The sequence below is a fragment of the Pongo pygmaeus genome, chromosome 13, assembly GCF_028885625.2.
Source record: "Pongo pygmaeus isolate AG05252 chromosome 13, NHGRI_mPonPyg2-v2.0_pri, whole genome shotgun sequence".
NCBI lineage: Eukaryota > Metazoa > Chordata > Mammalia > Primates > Hominidae > Pongo > Pongo pygmaeus.
This window is the reverse complement of record NC_072386.2, coordinates 54,362,955-54,384,332: the sequence shown is the minus strand read 5'-3', so window position 1 is coordinate 54,384,332 and position 21,378 is coordinate 54,362,955. Positions and strand designations below refer to the sequence as shown.

General features: G+C 37.4%; 1 long non-coding RNA gene across 1 annotated transcript; it reads left to right on the top strand.

Annotated features, from left to right (window-relative positions):
- The first annotated feature begins 29 nt into the window (after window positions 1–29).
- On the top strand, window positions 30–20,826 carry LOC129043855 (uncharacterized). Its single transcript, XR_008504554.2, has 4 exons — window positions 30–517; window positions 2,786–2,891; window positions 7,731–8,199; window positions 15,255–20,826. It is a non-coding gene; the product is annotated as an uncharacterized LOC129043855 (long non-coding RNA).
- The last annotated feature ends 552 nt before the right edge of the window (window positions 20,827–21,378 follow it).

The window sequence follows — 21,378 nt, the reverse complement described above, 5'->3', positions numbered from 1 at the left end:
GAGGGCTGCCTGTCCCAGCAGCCAGCTTTGTACAGAGACGTCCCGGAGCCACGAGGGAGTAACGGCTAACCCGGGGGAGGGGGTGGCGAAGGTGATTCCAGGCACTTTGTGGAGAGACGAGCTATGGCGAGGAAGAATCCACTTTGAAGAGCAGCCCCCGCCCCTCCCCGATACGTTACTTCCGGGGCGTGGCGGGCAGAGGGGCCCGGATGCGCCGCCGCTTTTTAGTTTCTGAGGCGGCGGCGGTGTTCCTGGTAGCGTCCGCCTCCTGGCTTTTCCTTTTCCTGAACGCTTCAGGGCTCCGCGGCCTGCGCTAGACTGGAGGGTCCGCGTCACTCTCGCCCTCCTGCTTTCCGCGCTCTGACCCGCTCCCACCTCCTGAGGGCACGACTTGGAGGAGCGCGGGCGGCGGGGCGTGAGCGAGCTGCCTCTGCCGCCATCTTAGAGAAGGCGAGCGTGGGTTGTGCGTGGGCGCGAGTCGGCCTCCCGCGGTCCCGCCGCAGCGTGGCGCGGAGAGGTGAGGTCCAGGCGTGTCCGGCCCTCACTCCAGAACGAAAAGGCGAGGTCATCACTCCCTGTCTACAGGGCTGGGAGTAAGTGCCTGTAGAGAGCAAGAAATTGCCGTGCCCGGAGGCTGAGAAAACGCATTTGGCGGTTCCCCTCGACGGAAGGCGTAGAGGGGCGGGGTAACTTAGACCTGCCTGCGCTACCATCCTGTTAGTTTCTAGTTCTGTTAGTTTCAGCCCTTAAGCGCTCATCACTCTTTAAAGACCGAACGGGGACTTGAGCTCAAGCCCGGATCCTGTTACCTGCCGTGCCCTCATCCCCAGTTACTCAGCCTACTGTAGCTGAGGGTCTTGCTGTTTGTGGCTGAATTGAGATAGACGAATGGCTTCCGTCTGTGTTGAATGTTGTTAACACAACCTGCCATCTCAAACACCCGTTGATAAGGCACAGCCTGTAATGCCTCATGGTTCAAACAGACTCCAATTCTCTGCAGACTCGAGTCCAGCAGGCACATGCCCCCAGGCCCTGCCAATACCCAAAATCTCCCAACATTTGCCACTAAGCTGCTTATCCAAGACAATGACAGTAGAAGTAGAGCCTTAGGAAGTCAGTTCTCCTCTTGAAGCTTAATTTTTGCACCTGCAAATAAGGGATTTGGGCCGGCGTGAGTTCACCAGCGCTAAAATAATACTGAGCTCATTCTGTGTCCCAGAACTGGTGCTAAGTGTTTTACATACATTATCTCATGTAATCCCAACACCACCAGTGTTAGGTAATAGTCGCATTTGAGGAAAAACAGGCCGAGAGTCCTAAAAGTCGGTGGTTTTAGTTTATGGCTGCGTGCCACAGAATACAAGGTTACCGTGTTTTAGGAAACAGCTACTTTGGGTACGTTTTTAAAAGTAATATTGTTGCCTTTGATAATCTCATGACTTAGAGATGTTCTTACAATAATAATGTGTTGCAGTAGTGAACAGTGGTGAGCCTAGTGCTAAAGCTAAAAGGTTTCCTGACCCACTGTGGTAGTAAGGGCTTCTAGTCAGACAAATGATTGTGTGGTGACCAATGTGGGTCCCATTTGACATACAGATGGGAAATGAGGTATACATTCCAGCTTTATGAAAACTGGTAGTCATTATGAATATTCACTTTATTATATTTACTGATAAAGTCCTCATTCCTATAATGGTGTGTAGGGCTGTATGCTCACACTACACAGCTCTCTGAATAGCTTTGTTTTTTAAATTCCATTGTCTGTTATAGTTTGCCTGTCCAGTCTTTCATTGTCAGCTGTTGCTTTTTATTCCTGTCAGTGAACATAGTTCTATTATCCTCCCCGCCCTTTTAATTTACTGCTCTTAATCTGCAGGCAAGAAAACCACATAGTGAAGCTTGTGCAAAACTGTATCTCAAGAGTATAAATAGGTACTTCGAGGGACTATTAAAAAATAAGTGCAACCCTTGTGCTAGGACATTATGGAATCAGTTTTAAGCTGCTTAAATTTTTTTTTTTTTTTTGCCTTACAGATACGGTCTTTTCCAGAGTTAGGAATAGATAAATTTCCTGAAGTTAATTCTTGAAAATTTAGAATTTAGAATATTTTCCCATGTTTTAGGATACTTGATGATGATACAATTCTAACCATACTGAGATTAATATTTGAAATGTTCAGTGTTACTGCCTGATAGGGTTTGGCTTCGTGTCCCCACCCAACTCTCATGTCAAATCGTAATCCGCAAGTGTTGCAGGAGGGGCCCTGTGGGAGATGATTGGATCCTGGAAGCAGTTTCTGATGTTTTAGCAGCATCCCACTAGTGCTGTTTCAGGAGTGAGTTCTCACGAGATCTGCTTGTTTAAAAATATTTACCACTACCCCTCTCTCACCTGCCACAATGTGAAGAAAGTCCTTGTACCCTTTGCCTTCCGCCATAATGGTAAGTTTCCCTGAGGCCTCCCAGTCATGCTTCCTGTTAAGCCTGCAGAACTGTGAGTCAGTTAAACCTCTTTTCTTCATAAATTACCCAGTCTCAGGCAGTTCTTTATAGCAGTGTGAAAAGGTACGAATACACCACCACACTGAATCAAATAACCAAGATACCAGTTCAAGCTATAGAATCGAAAATACGGATTTTATATGCATGTATTGTTTAATACTGTAATTAGTTACAAAAGAACCCAGAAACCTTTTAACCCATAGTCATTGCTTGTAGGATTTTTTTTAGCCATTTTTTAAAGCTGCATAGATGCATCTTCACATATGTTGCATGTATGTTTCAGAAATAAATTATTTGCTAAGAAGTCACAGAAAAGACCCAGTATTGGACCACTCTAACAGTTATCACCTGTTATAGTGCAAAACACACTGTGTGATCAATAAAAAAAGGTACGTAACCAAGCTAAAATGGGGCAGACATAGTTCCTGAATGTAAAATGTTCAACATTATCTATTAATTTAGGATGTTGTGTTTTAACTTGGATTTTTTTTTTCTCTCCAATCAAAATGATTGGAAGAGACATGGAATAACACATTTGTATCTGAACTACTTGAAGAAAAATCTGAAGCCCTGATGATATATATAGATTATGTATTTCCTAAGTTACTTTAACACAGTGGTACATTTCTGTATTATCTATTAGAGTGTTTTTGCCTATTCATATCCACTCCATATTCAAGGACTAATAAGTTATTTCATTATTATACTTTAAAAAAGAAAGGATGCATATGAAAAGATAAAATACTGCTATGTGATAGGCTTGCTTCTGAAAAATAGTATGAGAGTTTTGAAAAGTAATGTATGCTGTGGCACCTTATTGTTGAATTTGTGGTGAATCTTTTTATGAGAGAAATCACACTTGTTTTAAATTTTTTCATTTGATTATATCCTATTTTCTTCAATTGAAAGAGAGATGTAGAGTCTTGGGTTCTCTTATATAAAATGAATGGTTTCGTTTGTACCAGTATTTATTGAGCACTTACGTGGAATACTGGATAATTTTATTACTCGATTACTAATTCCCTTTACTAGATCTGAAATTCTGTGGATATGTGATAATTATTTTAAAATGATAGAGAGTGATAGGGGCCAAGGTAATTCAAAACTGAACATAATTTGCCACCATTCTCTGGAGCACCCTCAAGCCTACCTATCCCCACCTAAAGTATGTTTTGGTTTTGAAAACAGTGCAATAATTTTTTCTGGTAGATTTGTCTTTCTGTGTTTTCTTTAAGTAATACAAACCAGCCAATTACTCAGCAGTTCTGAAGAGTGTGTGTGGCTATCTGTACACACGTTTGTGTGCATGTGTGCGTCTTGGAATTACATTTTTACTCCAGCACAGAAAGATGATAATAGAATCATAAGTTGACTACCTTTGCTTAACACCAAATTACCTTTTGATGTACACATGCAGCTTTAAAAAAAAAAGTCTGGGGCCGGGCGTGGTGGCTCACGCTTTTAATCTCAACACTTTGGGAGGCCGAGGCGGGTGGATCACCTGAGGTTGGGAGTTCGAGACCAGCCTGACCAACATGGAGAAACCCCATCTCTACTAAAAATACAAAATTAGCCAGATGTGGTGGCGCATACCTATAATCCCAGCTACTTGAGAAGCTGAGGCAGGAGAATTGCTTGAACCTCGGAGGCAGAGGTTGCGGTGGGCCGAGATCGCGCCATTGCACTCCAGCCTAGGCAACAAGAGCAAAACTCCGTCTCAAAAAAAAAAAAAAAAAAATAGTCTGGAAACAATTCAAATGTATATCAGTAGGAAGATGGGAAGACAAATTGTGGGCCCAGCACAATGACTAACACCTGTAATCCCAGCACTCTGGGAGGCCAAGCCATGAGGATCATTTGAGGCTAGGAGTTTGAGACCAGCCTGAGCAACATAGTGAGACTCTGTCTTTACAAAAAAAAATTAAAACTTAGCTGAGCATGTTGGCACATGCCTGGAGTCCCAGCTACTTGGGAGGCTGAGGCAAGAGAATTGCATGAATCCAGGAGTTCAAGGTTGCAGTGAGCCGTGATCACAGCACTGTACTTCAGCCTGGGTGAGAGCAAGACCTTGTCTTAAAAAAGTAAAAGAGTAAAACAAATTGTGATACAGTCATACGATGGAGTACTATTGAGTAAGTCAAAGGAAAGGACTGCTGATACAACACGGATAAATCTCGAAAACATTGCATTTAGCAAAAGAAGCCAGACACAGAGTACATAGCATATGAATCCATTTATATAAAATTTAAGAACAGGAAAAAGTAATCTATGTTTAGTATCTTCTTATGGCAGAGGCAGTAGGTTGGGATTTTAATGGAAAGGATTATGAGGGAACATGGTATGATGGTGAAAATGTTCTGCACTGTCTCAGCTGCACTAATGACATGTAGCTATTAAAATCTAACTATTAATTAAAAGTCAGTTCCACAGTCACATTAGCTACATTTTAAGTGTTCAATAGCCACATGTGGCTACTGCCTGCTAAGTTGGACAGTGCAAATACAGAACACTTGTATTATCTCAGAAGTTCTACTATAGAGTTCTAGTCTAGAACTTGTTTTATGCAGGTGTTTACATTTTTCAAAATTATAATTAATATGCATTATATATGTATTATATGCCAGTAATACCTGCCCCCAAACCCTATAAATCATTAATATAATTTTTATTACTCTATTATCTACTAATTAGCCCATGTTTTCCATAATATTTTTGTTCAACCCTGCGGAGAAAGGATAAATAGTAAAATTCTTGGCAAATTTTCAAATATGTAAGTGTGACATACAATAGATAGCATTGATTTTCCGCTCCAAAAAATGAGTTCTGCTACTTTATAATTCTGAATGCATCTAGAAACAAGGAATTTCTTTTGAGGGCTTAAAGTGAACTCTAGATGAATACAGAAAATTTTTTTTCTATTGGAATCAAGTATCTTAAACATGGTGGCGATCATACAGCCGTCTTCTAAGGTAACACTTAAGAGTGTTTGGGAGATTTTGGTGCTAACTCTGTGACTAGGTTTAGAAAGTCAAATAAGCTCCATAGGTAACACTTCAGACTCAAGCCTTTTGGAGGTAGAAGAAAACTAAGTTTGTAAGTCAAGGATAAAAAGACCTGAATGATCTCAATTCTAAAATTCTGATTTTAATGGATTTTAAGAGATGGAATACCGGGTGAATTGATTCAAAATACTAAATATATGTGTTTATATAGTACTTCAGTGAAATTAAGAAAAATTTTTGATGGAGTAAGTACCTTCATAATGTTAATAAATATTTCTACCAGTGTTTTTTAAGACCTTTGTGAACCCCAAGTAGATTTTTACAAGACAATGAACTTTAACTGTTAAAGATTAATTCTTATAAATGAATCAGCAATTCATGTCAATAATATGTGCTGAAAAGTATTTTCTCAATTATTGTCAATTATATATAAAAAATGATTTCATTTGATCCAAATTCTTTAACTGCCAAATTTTTTTCTCTCTCTCTCTCTCCCCCTCCCTCTCTCTCTGCCCCCTCCCTCTCTCCCCACCTTTCCCTCTCCCTCTGCCTCTCTCTCTTCCTCTCCCTCTCCCTCTCCATTTCCTCCCTCCCCTTCCCTTCCTCCCTTCCTCTACCTTTTTTTTTTTCTTGTAATGTAATATGTAGTCTGGAGAAAACATCTCCCAAGTTCTGTTGGGCCATTCTCCCTATTGGAAGTATACTAATAGTATCTTCTCACTGGAACATATCATATATCTCACCTGCCCCACATACTGATATCACAATAATATATAAAACCTTCATTTAAATTGTTTTTGAATATGTATATCAATTGTTACAGCATATGACTGAACTTTTTTCATCCTTAAAAAATTTTTTAAGCAGTATGACACAACCGCTAATGAAGAAAAATAAAGATTACTGATTGACATTACATGTATTTTCCTCTTGACGCCTTGTTTGTTTTGAAAGAGAATTTATATGCATGCAATATTTTTCCAAAAATTTTTTTAGCTTACTAACATTTTTGTTTTGAGGGCAGGGAACAGAAAAATATGCATTTTACAGTGGGGTGTTTAAAACACTTGCCCGCAAGTACTGTTTGAAATGTTATGTGGTACTACTGTCTCTCATGAAAGAGATTAAGGGCCAGGTGCCATGCCTTACACTTTTAGTCTCAGCACTTTGGGAGGCCAAGCCTGGGCAAGAAAGAGACCCTGTCTCTACAAAAAAATAAAAAAATAAATTAGCTAGGCATGGTGGTGCATGTCTAGTCCCAGCTACTTGGAAGGCTGAGGCAGGAGGATTACTTGAGCTCAGGAGTTCAAGGATGCAGAGCCATGGTCACACCACTGCACTCCGGTCCCGGTAACAGAGTAAGACCCTGTCTCAAGAAAAAATTTAAAGATTAAGGCCATTTTAAAGACTTGGTTTGAAGACTTCCAACCACATATAATGTTAAACACATTAAAATACATCCACATCACATAAAATGTACATGACTAAAAATTGAGTTTAAAAATGACAATGGTATGTTTTGTAGACATTAATTACATAGTTTTTATTTGCAACTTTTCATATTTTGAAGTCACCTTTTTTTTTTTAGATCCCCAACATTTTCAAAAGACCTTGAGAACCGCATAAATCCTAAGCATAGTGATTGATGGATAAAATGGCCCTGAAATAATAGTGGCAAAAGTGAATTTAAAACAATTTGTTTCTTAGGCTTTTTTTTCCTTCTTCCTATAAAGGGAGGGATTAGTTAATAGATCCACTGAGATCATTATAGTGAACTTTGTGCTAGTTTCACAAAGATCAGAAAAAACTAATAAAAGGGTGATTACCTAAGTGTACTTGAACTCAGTACCCTAATTTGGCACTACAACCTTCATTAAAAATTGATATACTTCATTATGAAAAAATAAAGACAGTTGGATTTGCTTTATAGGGTTATCTTACTTGTAACTTCAAATGTGTGACACAGTAGTTATAGACTACTTGTTAAATGTTACATCATTTTTCACCCAGAAATAACAACCTTTAAAGGAAAAAACACTAATTTGTTTGAAGATTGATAATAGACAAGAAATGTTAAGTGAATAAGATTATAGAAAACTATGACAAAGATTTTTTATAGGGTTAAACATGCCCATTTTGAAAGTGGATAAGTTTAAGATTAAATTCCTCCTTAAATGAAATAAGTAAAATTGCATAAAATATCCATATCATTTTCTTTTGAGGCAGTACTGACTCAATGACCCTACAATGAAATACAAAGCACTGACTTTCTGGAAAAGCCAGAAACCATCAGCGTCTAAGGAACCAGCTGCAGAGGTGGCAGAACTGAATGATGTATAATAAGTGGATCTACACTGGAGCTTAATCTAGGTGGAAGTTCTAGATTAAGGAAGTATCTATTATAAGAGTAATTTCTATAAGACTGTTTTTAAGTTAACTTAGTTGTACAATTAAAACATAAGTTGTTAGCATCTCTTGAAAAAGCCATACCTCTGTATTTGACAATCATCTTTGGAAAAGAAACAAAATTCTGAAAGTTTATTGTAGACTTCAAAAGATACAATGCTTACCTGCCAGAAACAGGTAAGACAGGCTGGAAGTTGTAATAACTTTTGGAAAGGAAGTTGACGGAACGTTCCTCGAATATCCACAAACAATCTTAATCTCATGTCAACTATAATGAAGCAATGTAAAGGTGAGAAAAGGAAGAAACATTATCATAATCTACTGAGATGATTACTGTGATCTTTTTTTTTTTTAAGTATTGTGGTCTCATGGGTTGATTGGTTTTTGTTTGTTTTTTCGTTTGCATAGAATGAGCCAAAAGAAACAGGGAAGCACTAGTCCTAGAGGTAAAATATGGTTAAGACTTGGGTTAAGGCTCTAATTAGGAAGAGTGAGAGAGGATATATTCTAAAAAATACAGTGGAGGAAATGTTTACAGTACTTGAAAATGTCAAGCATGGTCAATTTTCTAATACTTATTGAGGACCGGCTATCTCTGCTATACTAGTTATTATGGACACGTGGGGATAAGGAACAAGGAAGAGTGAAAGATACAAAAGAACTTAAAGTCTAAGTTCCTTGTTGTGCCAGATTATGTTCTATTTGTGTCTCCATATTCACTCTTGACTCTTTTTTTACCCGCCTTTCTAGAAAGCTGACCTTCATGCATTCTGACCACATCATTGCTTTCTGGCTGCCAGTTGGTTTCCATCAGTGGGCAGCACTGGCAGGAGATTGGAGACGTGGAGAGAGGAGAGTAAAGTCAGGTTATTTATTACCCTGTCTCCTACCTTGCAAAGTTGCTTCAAGATAGCCGTATCCATTGACTTAAGAATTCTGATAAAGGCTCTTTCCCCTCTTTAGGCTTATGAGTAGTAACAGTTCCACTGCTCTCTAGGTTGCTGCACCATTCTTTCAGTTTCTCTACACCCACATCTTGGTAAATAGGCCCTTTGTACTTAAATTCTCATCAAATTGCCCTCTTTCTAGTGTATCATCTGTTTCTTGTTGGGACTTTGATAACACTAAATAAACTCACAGACTGAAAAATTTTGCTTGAGTTGCCATAACAAAACACTACAGACTGAGTGCTTAAAGAACAGAAATTTTTCTTACACTTCAAGAGACTAGAAATCTGAGATCAAGGTGTCACTGCTTGACACCAAGAGATGGTCTCTTCTGAGGCCTTTCTCACTGGCTTGTAGATGTCCATCTTCTCCCTGTATCTCCACATGGTCTTTCCTCCGTGTGTCTGTGTTCTATCTCATCTTCTTAGAAGAACATCAGTCATATTGGATTAGGGCTCACCCTAATGACCTCATTTTAACTAAATTATTTCTTTAAATATGCTATCTCCAAATACAATCTGAGGCACTACTGGTTAGGACTTCAACATGAATTTGGAGGGGACACAATTCAGTGCATAACAGACTAGTTGAAGAAGAAAGGCATAAGATAAATTAGAAAATAATATATCAAGATTATGAGTATAGGTATAAATGTAAGAAAAGGACAGTATTGGACTTACTCTGAGCAGAACATTAGAACGGGGAAAAGATAAGACTTTTTTTTAATAAGCAGTTTTATAAATACGCAAATTTCAGTGACAGATTCGAGTAGAGAGGCACATACAAAAGAAGTCCCATGAGTAAAGAACTATCAGATCAGGAGACTGATCTAGGAGCCATATAAGTAACAGAATAACAATAATTACCAACATTTATGAAGCATTCTGACAGATTATTACCTGCTCTCCTTCTTTTATGAAAACAGAATTATTCGTGTTTTGGGCTGAGCCTGAAGACTTCCTTTCCTGGTTTCCCTTAAAGTTATATGGAGTCTTATGACTAAGCTCTCGTCAACTAAGTGTTCACGGGGCCACTTCAAAAAAAATTTGAGGCAGCTTACTTAAGTCCTTCACCCTTTCACCCTCTCATTTTCATCCCCTTCTCCATCCCATTGTTTAGAAGAAGGATGCCACCAAGCCACGCACATGGAGCAACAGAGTAGGAGACTAAGACCCTAATGAGTGTGAGGCTACTATACTGCTTTGCATTATGTTTACATGAAAAAGAAACATCAATCTTGTTTTCTGTCTCACAGTTAATCCTAATTAATACAAACATTTTCTATGTGCTAGGTACTGTTCTCAGTTTGTATGTATTATTTTGCTTAATCCTGTAGCAATTCTATATGTAGATTACCATTATTATCCCCTATAAGGAAACAGATTAAATAATTTTTGCTAGACAACACACCTCATTTTTGCTGAAGTTGGGACTTGAACCAGACTAACAGACTCTGACTACAGAGTCTGCCCTCTTAACTGCTATGTTGAACTGCCTGCCTCTTGTCTCTAATCCTACACTCAACCCTTTTGCATCTTAGAAACGTAATTTTTTTATTTTTATTTTTTTACTTTTTTTTATTATACTTTAAGTTTTAGGGTACATGTACACAACGTGCAGGTTTGTTACATATGAATACATGTGCCATGTTGGTGTGCTGCACCCATTAACTCGTCATTTAACATTAGGTATATCTCCTAATGCTATCCCTTCCCCCTCCCCCCACCCCACAACAGTCCCCGGAGTGTGATGTTCCCCTTCCTGTGTCCATGTGTTCTCATTGTTCAATTCCCACCTATGAGTGAGAACATGCAGTGTTTGGTTTTTTGTCCCTGCGATAGTTTGCTGAGAATGATGGTTTCCAGCTTCATCCATGTCCCTACAAAGGACATGAACTCATCATTTTTTATGGCTGCATAGTATTCCATGGTGTATATGTGCCACATTTTCTTAATCCAATCTATTGTTGTTGGACATTTGGGTTGGTTCCAAGTCTTTGCTATTGTGAATAGTACTGCAATAAAAATACGTGTGCATGTGTCTTTATAGCAGCATGTTTTATAATCCTTTGGGTATATACCCAGTGATGGGATGGCTGGGTCAAATGGTATTTCTAGTTCTAGATCCCTGAGGAATCGCCACACTGACTTCCACAATGATTGAACTAGTTTACAATCCCACCAACAGTGTAAAAGTGTTCCTATTTCTCCACGTCCTCTCCAGCACCTGTTGTTTCCTGACTTCCTAATGATTGCCATTCTAACTGATGTGAGATGGTATCTCATTGTGGTTTTGATTTGCATTTCTTTGATGGCCAGTGATGATGAGCATTTTTTCATGTGTCTTTTCACTGCATAAATGTCTTCTTTTGAGAAGTGTCTGTTCATATCCTTCGCCCACTTTTTGATGGGATGGTTGGTTTTTTTCTTGTAAATTTGTTGGAGTTCATTGTAGATTCTGGATATTAGCCCTTTGTCAGATGGATAGATTGCAAAAATTTTCTCCCATTCTGTAGGTTGCCTGTTCACTCTGATGGTGGTGTCTTTTGCTGTGCAGAAGCTCTTTAGTTTAATTAGATCTCATTTGTCAATTTTGGCTTTTGTTGCCATTGCTTTTGGTGTTTTAGACATGAAGTCCTTGCCCAGGCCTATGTCCTGAATGGTATTGCCTAGGTTTTCTTCTAGGGCTTTTATGGTTTTAGGTCTAACATTTAAGTCTTTAATCCATCTTGAATTAATTTTTGTATGAGGTGTAAGGAAGGGATCCAGTTTCAGCTTTCTACATATGGCTAGCCAGTTTTCCCAGCACCATTTATTAAATAGGGAATCCTTTCCCCATTGCTTGTTTTTGTCAGGTTTGTCAAAGATCAGATGGTTGTAGATAGGCAGCATTATTTCTGAGGGCTCTGTTCTGTTCCATTGGTCTATATCTCTGTTTTGGTACCAGTACCATGCTGTTTTGGTTACTGTAGCCTTGTAGTATAGTTTGAAGTCAGGTAGCGTGATGCCTCCAGCTTTGTTCTTTTGGCTTAGGATTGACTTGGCGATGCAGGCTCTTTTTTGGTTCCATATGAACTTTAAAGTAGTTTTTTCGAATTCTGTGAAGAAAGTCATTGGTAGCTTGATGGGGATGGCATTGAATCTATAAATGACCTTGGGCAGTATAGCCATTTTCACGATATTGAGTCTTCCTACCCATGAGCATGGAATGTTCTTCCATTTGTTTGTATCCTCTTTTATTTCGTTGAGCAGTGGTTGTAGTTCTCCTTGAAGAGGTCCTTCACGTCCCCTTAAGTTGGATTCCTAGGTATTTTATTCTCTTTAAAGCAATTGTGAATGGGAGTTCACTCATGATTTGGCTCTCTGTTTGTCTGTTATTGGTGTATAAGAATGCTTGTGATTTTTGCACATTGATTTTGTATCCTGAGACTTTGCTGAAGTTGCCTATCAGCTTAAGGAGATTTTGGGCTGAGACAATGGGGTTTTCCTGATATACAATCATATCATCTGCAAACAGGGACAATTTGACTTCCTCTTTTCCTAATTGAATACCCTATATTTCTTTCTCCTGGCCGATTGCCCTGGCCAGAACTTCCAACACTATGTTGAATAGGAGTGGTGAGAGAGGGCATCCCTGTCTTGTGCCAGTTTTCACAGGGAATGCTTCCAATTTTTGCCCATTCAGTATGATACTGGCTGTGGGTTTGTCATAGATAGCTCTTATTATTTTGAGATACGTCCCATCAATACCTAATTTATTGAGAATTTTTAGCATGAAGGGCTGTTGAATTTTGTCAAAGGCCTTTTTTGCATCTATTGAGATGATCATGTGGTTTTGGTCTTTGGTTCTGTTTATATGCTGGATTACGTTTATTGATTTGCGTATGTTGAACCAGCCTTGCATCCCAGGGATGAAGCCCACTTGATCATGGTGGATAAGCTTTTTGATGTACTGCTGGATTCGGTTTACCGGTATTTTATTGAGGATTTTTGCATCAATGTTCATCAGGGATATTGGTCCAAAATTCTCTTTCTTTGTTGTGTCTCTGCCAGGCTTTGGTATCAGGATGATGCTGGCCTCATAAAATGAGTTAGGGAGGATTCCCTCTTTTTCTATTGATTGGCAGAGTTTCAGAAGGAATGGTACCAGCTCCTCCTTGTACCTCTGGTAGAATTCGGCTGTGAATCCATCTGGTCCTGGACTTTTTTTGGTTGGTAAGCTATTAATTATTGCCTCAATCTCAGAGCCTGTTATTGGTCTATTTCAGAGATTCAGCTTCTTCCTGGTTTAGTCTTAGGAGGGTGTATGTGTCCAGGAATTTATCCATTTCTTCTAGATTTTCTAGTTTATTTGGGTAGAGGTGTTTATAGTATTCTCTGATGGTAGTTTGTATTTCTGTGGGATCGGTGATGATATCCCCTTTATCATTTTTTATTGCATCTGTTTGATTCTTCTCTTTTCTTCTTTATTAGTCTTGCTAGCGGTCTATCAGTTTTGTTGATGTTTTCAAAACACCAGCTCCTGGATTCATTGATTTTTGAAGGGTTTTTTGTGTCTCTATTTCCTTCAGTTCTGCTTTGATCTTAGTTACTTCTTGCCTTCTACTAGCTTTTGAATGTGTTTGCTCTTGCTTCTCTAGTTCTTTTAATTGTGATGTTAGGGTGTCAATTTTGGATGTTTCCTGCTTTCTCTTGTGGGCATTTAGTGCTATAAATTTCCCTCTATACACTGCTTTGAATGTGTCCCAGAGATTCTGGTATGTTGTGTCTTTGTTCTCATTGGTTTCAAAGAACATCTTTATTTCTGCCTTTATTTCGTTATGTACCCAGTAGTCATTCAGGAGCAGGTTGTTCAGTTTCCATGGAGTTGAGCAGTTTTGAGTGAGTTTCTCAATCCTGAGTTCTAGTTTGATTGCACTGTGGTCTGAGAGACAGTTTGATATAATTTCTGTTCTTTTATATTTGCTGAGGAGTGCTTTACTCCCAACCATGTGGTCAATTTTGGAATAAGTGATGTGTGGTACTGAGAAGAATGTATATTCTGTTGATTTGGGGTGGAGAGTTCTGTAGATGTCTATTAGGTCTGCTTGATGCAGAGCTGAGTTCAATTCCTGGATATCCTTGTTAACTTTCTGTCTCATTGATCTGTCTAATGTTGACAGTGGGGTGTTAAAGTCTCCCATTATTACTGTGTGGGAGTCTAAGTTTCTTTGTAGGTCTCTAAGGACTTGCTTTATGAATCTGGGTGCTCCTGTATTGGGTGCATATATATTTAGGATACTTAGCTCTTGTTGAATTGTTCCCTTTACCATTATGTAATGGCCTTCTTTATCTCTTTTGATCTTTGTTGGTTTAAAGTCTGTTTTATCAGAGACTAGGATTGCAACCCCTGCCTTTTTTTGTTTTCCATTTGCTTGGTAGATCTTCCTCCATCCCTTTGTTTTGAGCCTATGTGTGTCTCTGCACATGAGATGGGTTTCCTGAATACAGCACACTGATGGGTCTTGACTCTTTATCCAATTTGCCAGTCTGTGTCTTTTAATTGGAGCATTTAGCCCATTTACATTTAAGGTTAATATTGTTATGTGTGAATTTGATCCTGTCATTATGATGTTAGCTGGTTATTTTGCTCATTAGTTGATGCAGTTTCTTTCTAGCCTCGATGGTCTTTACAATTTGGCATGTTTTTGCAGTGGCTGGTACTGGTTGTTCCTTTCCATGTTTAGTGCTTCCTTCAGGAGCTCTTTTAGGGCAGGCCTGGTGGTGACAAACATATTTTTTGAAGCTGTAGTCTAAACAAGAGAATCTTGAATTTGGGACAGTTCCACACAGTGTACCAGGGAAAACAGGTTACATGAAAAAATTTGGTAAAGATTTCTATATACCTATAATCTTATTTTCTTTCTTATTTTAGTCTAAATTTTGCCTAAGTTGCTTTCTCTTTTGAAATACTGATAATGTGTTTCTTTCTAAAATTAATTTTTAAAAAAGACTTTACTCTGGAGAGCCTCTTGTGGAAGGTCTCCATAAATCTAAAAGGCAGTCTCTTCCTAGTTATCTGACTGTGTTCAGGCCCATAGGGCAAGATGTTTTTGATCTATGCCACAAAGGGCCTTCCCTTGGCCATATTCTGCCAGAGTCCTTCTCAGAACCCCAGCTGGGATAATCTTTGGTGCAATCCAAGGACAACTTCTGCACTTAATTGTCAGATTTCTCTTGAGAAATACTCAGCTCTCAGTCAGGAGTCAGTCCTTATGGTGACAGTCTCTGTTGCACTCCCCTTAGCAGCAGGAGAGCTTTAAGAGTGTTACAGGGCTTTGTTAACCCCTCTCTTAAAGAAACTGGAGAAAAAGGGATTTTAAAGGTGTCTTGATTTTTTTTTTTTTTTTTTTTTTTAGTGTTTAGTAAGAGGAAAAACTGGACCCGGGATATCCCTTCCCATCTGGCCACATAAAAGGTTTCAGAAAGGCCATCGGATCTACTTGGAGGATATTAATGCATTAAAATTCTCTAAAGAAATGAGGCATTAAATAAGGAATCCATTTATCCACTTGAAGTAAGTTCAGAAGGAAGAACACAGAAAGCGACAGACCTATGATATCTCTCACCCAATTTACTTTCAGGCTATAGGTAATACTGATAATCAAGAACAGCTTTATTAGGATGAGATTTTGAAATCTATTCCAACACATACTGTGGTTTTTAATTTCTGCTTCTAACCAATTTTTTCAGCTAACAAAGGTATTGGAATAGTACATTGATGATAATCAGTATTTTCGTGCCATCTTGGGGATATAAAAGAGTTTGTAATCCTTTATTAAAATATAATTCACATACAATAAATTCACTCCTATTAAGTGTACAATTAGATAAATGTTAGCAAAGTATGCAGTCATTTGACCACCACCGCAATCAGATATTGGACATTTCTATCAACATCAAAAGCTTCCTTGTGCTTTTGTAGTCAACTCTCTCTTACCAATTACCTCACCCGATCCCCAGGAAAACTTTGATAAGCTGCCACTATATTATTCCTTTAACTAGAATGCTACATAAATGGAACATACAATATTTAAATTTTGCTTGGGGGGGTGGGCGCTGTGGCAGAATGTTTCTGACATTCACCCATATTGTTGTGTATATCAATAATTCATTTACTTTTATTGCTGATTAGTATTCCATTGTATGGATATACCAGAGTTTGTTTCAGATATTTGTTATTATGAATAATGCTACCATCATTGTATATAAGTGTTCTTGCCACAATAATGCTGCCACAATTTATGTATAAGTGTGCCTGGAGATAGATGTTTTCATTTCACTTTGATATACACCTAGGAGTGAAATTACTAGGTCATATACCAAGTGTATGTTTAAGAAATTGCCAAAATGCTTTCCTAGTGCCTTTATCATTTTGTATTCCTACCAGAAATGTATGAGAGTCCTAATTGCTCCACATCCTTGCCAACTCTCATTGTGGTTTTAATTTGTATTTCCCTAATGACTAGTAATGTTAAGCTGCATTTCCTGTGTTATTGACTGTCCCATTTCTTCTTTTGTGAGATATCTGTTCATGTTTTACCCCCTCCTTTTTTTTTTTTTTTTTTTTGGTCATCTTCTTCTTGGATTATAAAAGTTCATATATTTTGGACACAAATCCTTCATCAGACATACATATTTTGCAAATATTTCTCCCAGTGTATGGCTTGCCTTTTTGCTTCCTTGAAGGTATCTTTCAAAGAACAAAGACTTTAATTTTGATGGTCTAATCTGTTAATATCTTTTTTTATTCTGCCTTTTTTGTTTTACCTAAAAAGTCTTTGCCTAATCCAAAGTTTATCTCATCTGTTTCCTTAACACAGTTTTATTATTTTTGCTAAGTTTAGGTCTATGAGATGTTTTGAATTAAATGGTGTGTAAGACATGACATAAGGATTAAGAGTCACAACTTTCCATACAGATTGTTTCGTATCCTATTGTTCCGGCACCATTCATTAAAAAGACTACTGGTCTCCACTGAATTCCCTTTCTGTCTTTGTCAAAAATAAGTTGTCCATATGTGTGCGGTTCTATTTTGGGATTCTCTATTCTGTTCTATTGATATGTTTGTCTATCTTTACCCCAATACCACACTACCTTGTATACTGTAAATTTATAATTTTGAAATCAGGGAGTATTTTTGTTTTTCTTTTTAAAGATTGTTTTCTATATTCTAAGTCTTTTGTATTTCCATATGAATTTTACAATCAATGATTTGGGTTAACATTGTGTTGAATCTACAGAATAATCTGGTAAGAACTGACATGTTAATAATATTAAGTCTTCTGACCCATGAAAAAGGTACATCTCTTCTTTTATTCTGGTCTTCTTTAATTTCTCTCAGTAATGTTTTTTAGTTGTTAGTATACAGATCTTCCACAATTTTTATCAGATTTATCCCTAAGTAATCATAGTTTTGATGCTATTGCAAATAATATTGTTTTTAAATTTCTTTTGTTCATTACTAGTATAGAGAAATGTAACTGATTTTTATTATGATCTTTTATATCCTGGTACCTTTTTAAAGTCACTTCTAGTAGTTTCTTTGTTGATACCACCAGATTTTCTATGTAGATGAACATGTCAGCTGGGAATAACAACAATTTTATTTCCACCTTTTCAAAAAGTAAAACACTTCTTCCAAAATCCCTCACCCTACTCAGGACTCAGAGATAAACACTATTAACAAATTTTGGTTTTAGTTCCTCTGGCAATCACAGTATTATTTTTCATGATATCTGTGATTCTCTTTCAAATTTAGATAATATCTCTTGAAACTCTACAATGAATGATGAAAAAATTATACTATTTTCCCTTCCTTCACCTTGTTTTTCTCACTCGGACTCCAATTTTTAAAATTACATTATACTTTTACATTGTCTGGGTTTATAACAGTTGTTTCCATTTCTGACCATAAGGTGGGTTAGGTAAACTGAATGATCCTCCTTCAGCAAATACCTAAAAATTCTAGATAAAGTATTTTAAAACAGCTTATTAAATGCACTGGTGAGCTGGCAAGAAAGAGAAATTCTCAAAGACGTACAAAGGATCAAAAGTCCAAATCAAAAAACTAAACCAGTACTGAGGAAGGAAATCTACCCTTCTTTCATAAGCTAGAATTACTATTTTAATGGCCTCTTGGAAACTGGAGACAAAACCTTGGACCTCATGAACTGAGAAGTTATAATCTGAAACCCCTCCACAGAGCCAGGACCAGAAGGGCTACACCTTCAATGAAAGTGAATTTTCATTAAAAGTAAAGAAAACAAGCAGTCATGTAAGCAAGAAGGTACAGAAGAAGACATGGAGGACTGGGAGTCTTGAGTCAAAAATGGTCCTGTACAAAATCCTTTTCAGGGTCAATTAAAACCTATTTCACTTTCATTTATTTAATCATCATTTTCAATGACTGTTGATGAGTAGGGTTTCATTTTATTATTTCTTTTACTTTGCCATTTCATCTTAATCTCTGAATACTTTTTTCCAGTGGTTGTTGGATACCAGTGCATTTGTGAACAGAAGAAGAAATATTAGTTATCCTAACCTATAATACTAACTTTCAGCCTAATCCACAATGTATAATAAATATCACTGGGTATCTGAAGCTTATGAATTTTCATTTCAGTTTTAAAATGTTTTTAGCTTTGGCATGGTGGCTTATGCCTGTAATCCCAGCATTTTGAGAGGCTGAGGTGGGAGGATCATTTGAGACCAGGGATTCGGTTTGCAGTGAGCTATGCACTTCAAGGTGAAGGAAGGGAAAATAGTATAATTTTTTCATCATTCATTGTAGAGTTTCAGACTGCACTCCAGCCTGGGCTACAGAACAAGACATTGTCTCTAAAAAATAAAAAATGTTTTTGTGCTAAAGGAATTAGTATGCTATTGCTTGAATTTTGTTAATCTGAGATTATAAAACACACAAAAATATTACAAAGCTTATCTGTTTCCTTTAAAATTTTTAAAGCCTTACTTTTTATACTTTTCTCCGAATTGAATAAAAGGAAGAATAAGTTAAGAACCACTTGATAACTATATTAACAATATTGAGTTGGTGTCAAGAACTAGAAAGTAGGAATATAAAAATTAAAATTTGACAAAGGTTTAAAACCATGATTTTAAAAAATATCCAGACTTAATCTTTTGCTCCTTTAAAATGTGGTTCTTAAATGTGCATAGTCTGTAACCCTTTTACTCATAACTCCCTACAAATTGATTCATTGGTTTCACAGATTTTCTCCATAGAAAATATAAAAACTTGATTTCTAATTTTTCATTGTGCTATAGTTTTTCTCCATCATGGGTGTGTATATTTTTTAAATTCTAAATGGGTTTTTAGGTAAGCTTGGAAGCTATGTAATTAGGCATTTTCCTTATCCAGTTTTGAAGTATGCGAATAAGTGCTTTTAAAAGAAATGTAGTTATTTTCATCCAAACATACCTTTATTCTCATGTTAGACCATCCTAAATTTAACTTTCACTAATGACCTCCAAAATGATTAGAAATTTTTTGCACTTCCTATTAGGACAATTACATTTTATTTGTGCAGGTTTAAAATTGTGTTTTATTGTGCATCACAAGAGTTTACCCAACTTTCTGTGAACTTGGGTCTCAGAAATAGCTTCATTACTGTGTTACTTTTGGAAATCACTTTACCTCACCGGGCTTCAATGTTTGGTCTATAAATGGATTGGCATTTTTTAAAGTTTAAGGAAGAGTCCACTTTGATGTTGATGAGTCTAAGAAATGTGAACAGTGCAGCTGTTTCACCTTGAGTTTGTAATTTCTGATGGGTTATTTGGTTATTGGCAAAATAACCTGAAAATATAGCAGTGTTAAAGCTCCTGAATAGATACCAGTATATTTTAATGCAGTTTAGTTTTTGAAGTTTTATGACGTCTAAATTTCTACATTCTACTTTCTTTTTCTTTTCTTTTTTTTTTCTTTTTTTTCTGAGAGGGAGTCTTGGTCTGTTGCACAGGCTGGAGTGCAGTGGCGCAATCTCGGCTCACTGCAACCTCTGCCTCCTGGGTTCAAGCGATTCTCCTGCCTCAGCCTCCCGAGTAGCTGGGACTACAGGTGCCCGCCACCACGCCTGGCTAATTTTTGTATTTTAGTAGAGATGGAGTTTCGTTATGTAGATCAAGCTGGTCTCGAACTCCTGACCTCAAATGATCTGCCTGCCTCGACCTCCCAATTCTACATTCTACTTTCTATTAGTAAAAGTGAATATAGAAAGATTGTACTCTGACACAAGCTAGAACTTGAATTTGTATACATTCTGGACCTTATGTAAAAATTTTAACACAATAAATTTTTGATGAAATAATTATTCATTAAAGCAAAATTTCTCCATATAAATGGGCTTTTATGATCTAATTAATGTAATTGTGTTTCACCATGGCAAGGTGTGTTTGCATGGCTCGTGTGTGTATGTGTGTGTGTGAAGTTAAGCATGATAAACTACCTTTAGAAGGCTGCTGAAAAATTTTTTGAAATGCTATTGAATTTTTCAAATGTTAAAAAAATGTAAACTTACAAAATATTTTGGGCTTTTTATAAAAAGGCGGGGGCATCCAGTAGTTCAAGGTTACAATGAGCTGTGATCATGCCACTGCATTCTACCCGGGGTGACAGAGTGGGACCCTGTGCCACAGAGTGAGACCCTGTCTCAAAAAAAAACAAAAAAAACTATGTAAATCCAAGGTATGATTTAAATACTTTCAACACATGTTCATTTTAATCACGCTTGTAGCTGTGTTCCTCTTGTGTTTGTATCTCTCAATATGTTTACTGTTATTAATGTGGCATATATATAAAATCTTCATTGTTAAAAATATTTTCAAAAAATCAGTGCAGCTTATAAATTTGCAATGATTTATGCCTGTGCTCATGATGGGTAAGATTTTGCTTATGTGAAACTAAAGTTATGCAATAATTAAGTGAGATGCTTTACAATGGAGTTTGATATTATCTTGGACAATAATTATAGCTAACATTTATTGAGTGTTTTCTTTGTGCCAGTCATTGCTCTGTGAGTTAACTCAGTATTCACAACACAATAAAACAGGTACTATTACAGTTCTCATTTTTACATAGTGAGAAAATGAGGACCAGAAACTTAAATAATTTTGCCAAGGCCGTAAGTTAGTAACTAATTATCAGGATACACACTCAGACAAGGGCCTGTATTTGCCAAGCTACCTCTCTAGGGTACTAATGGTTATACAAATTGAGCAAACTGGCTGGGTGCAGTGGCTCATGCCTGTAATCCCAGCACTTTGGGAGGCCAAGGCGGGTAGATCATGAAGTCAGGAGATCAAGACCATCCTGATTAACACGGTGAAACCCCGTCTCTATTAAAAATACAAAAAATTAGGTGTGGTGGCACGCACCTGTAGTCCCAGCTACTTGGGAGGCTGAGGCAAGAGAATTGCTTGAACCCACGAGGCGGAGGTTGCAGTGAGCTGAGATTGTGCCAT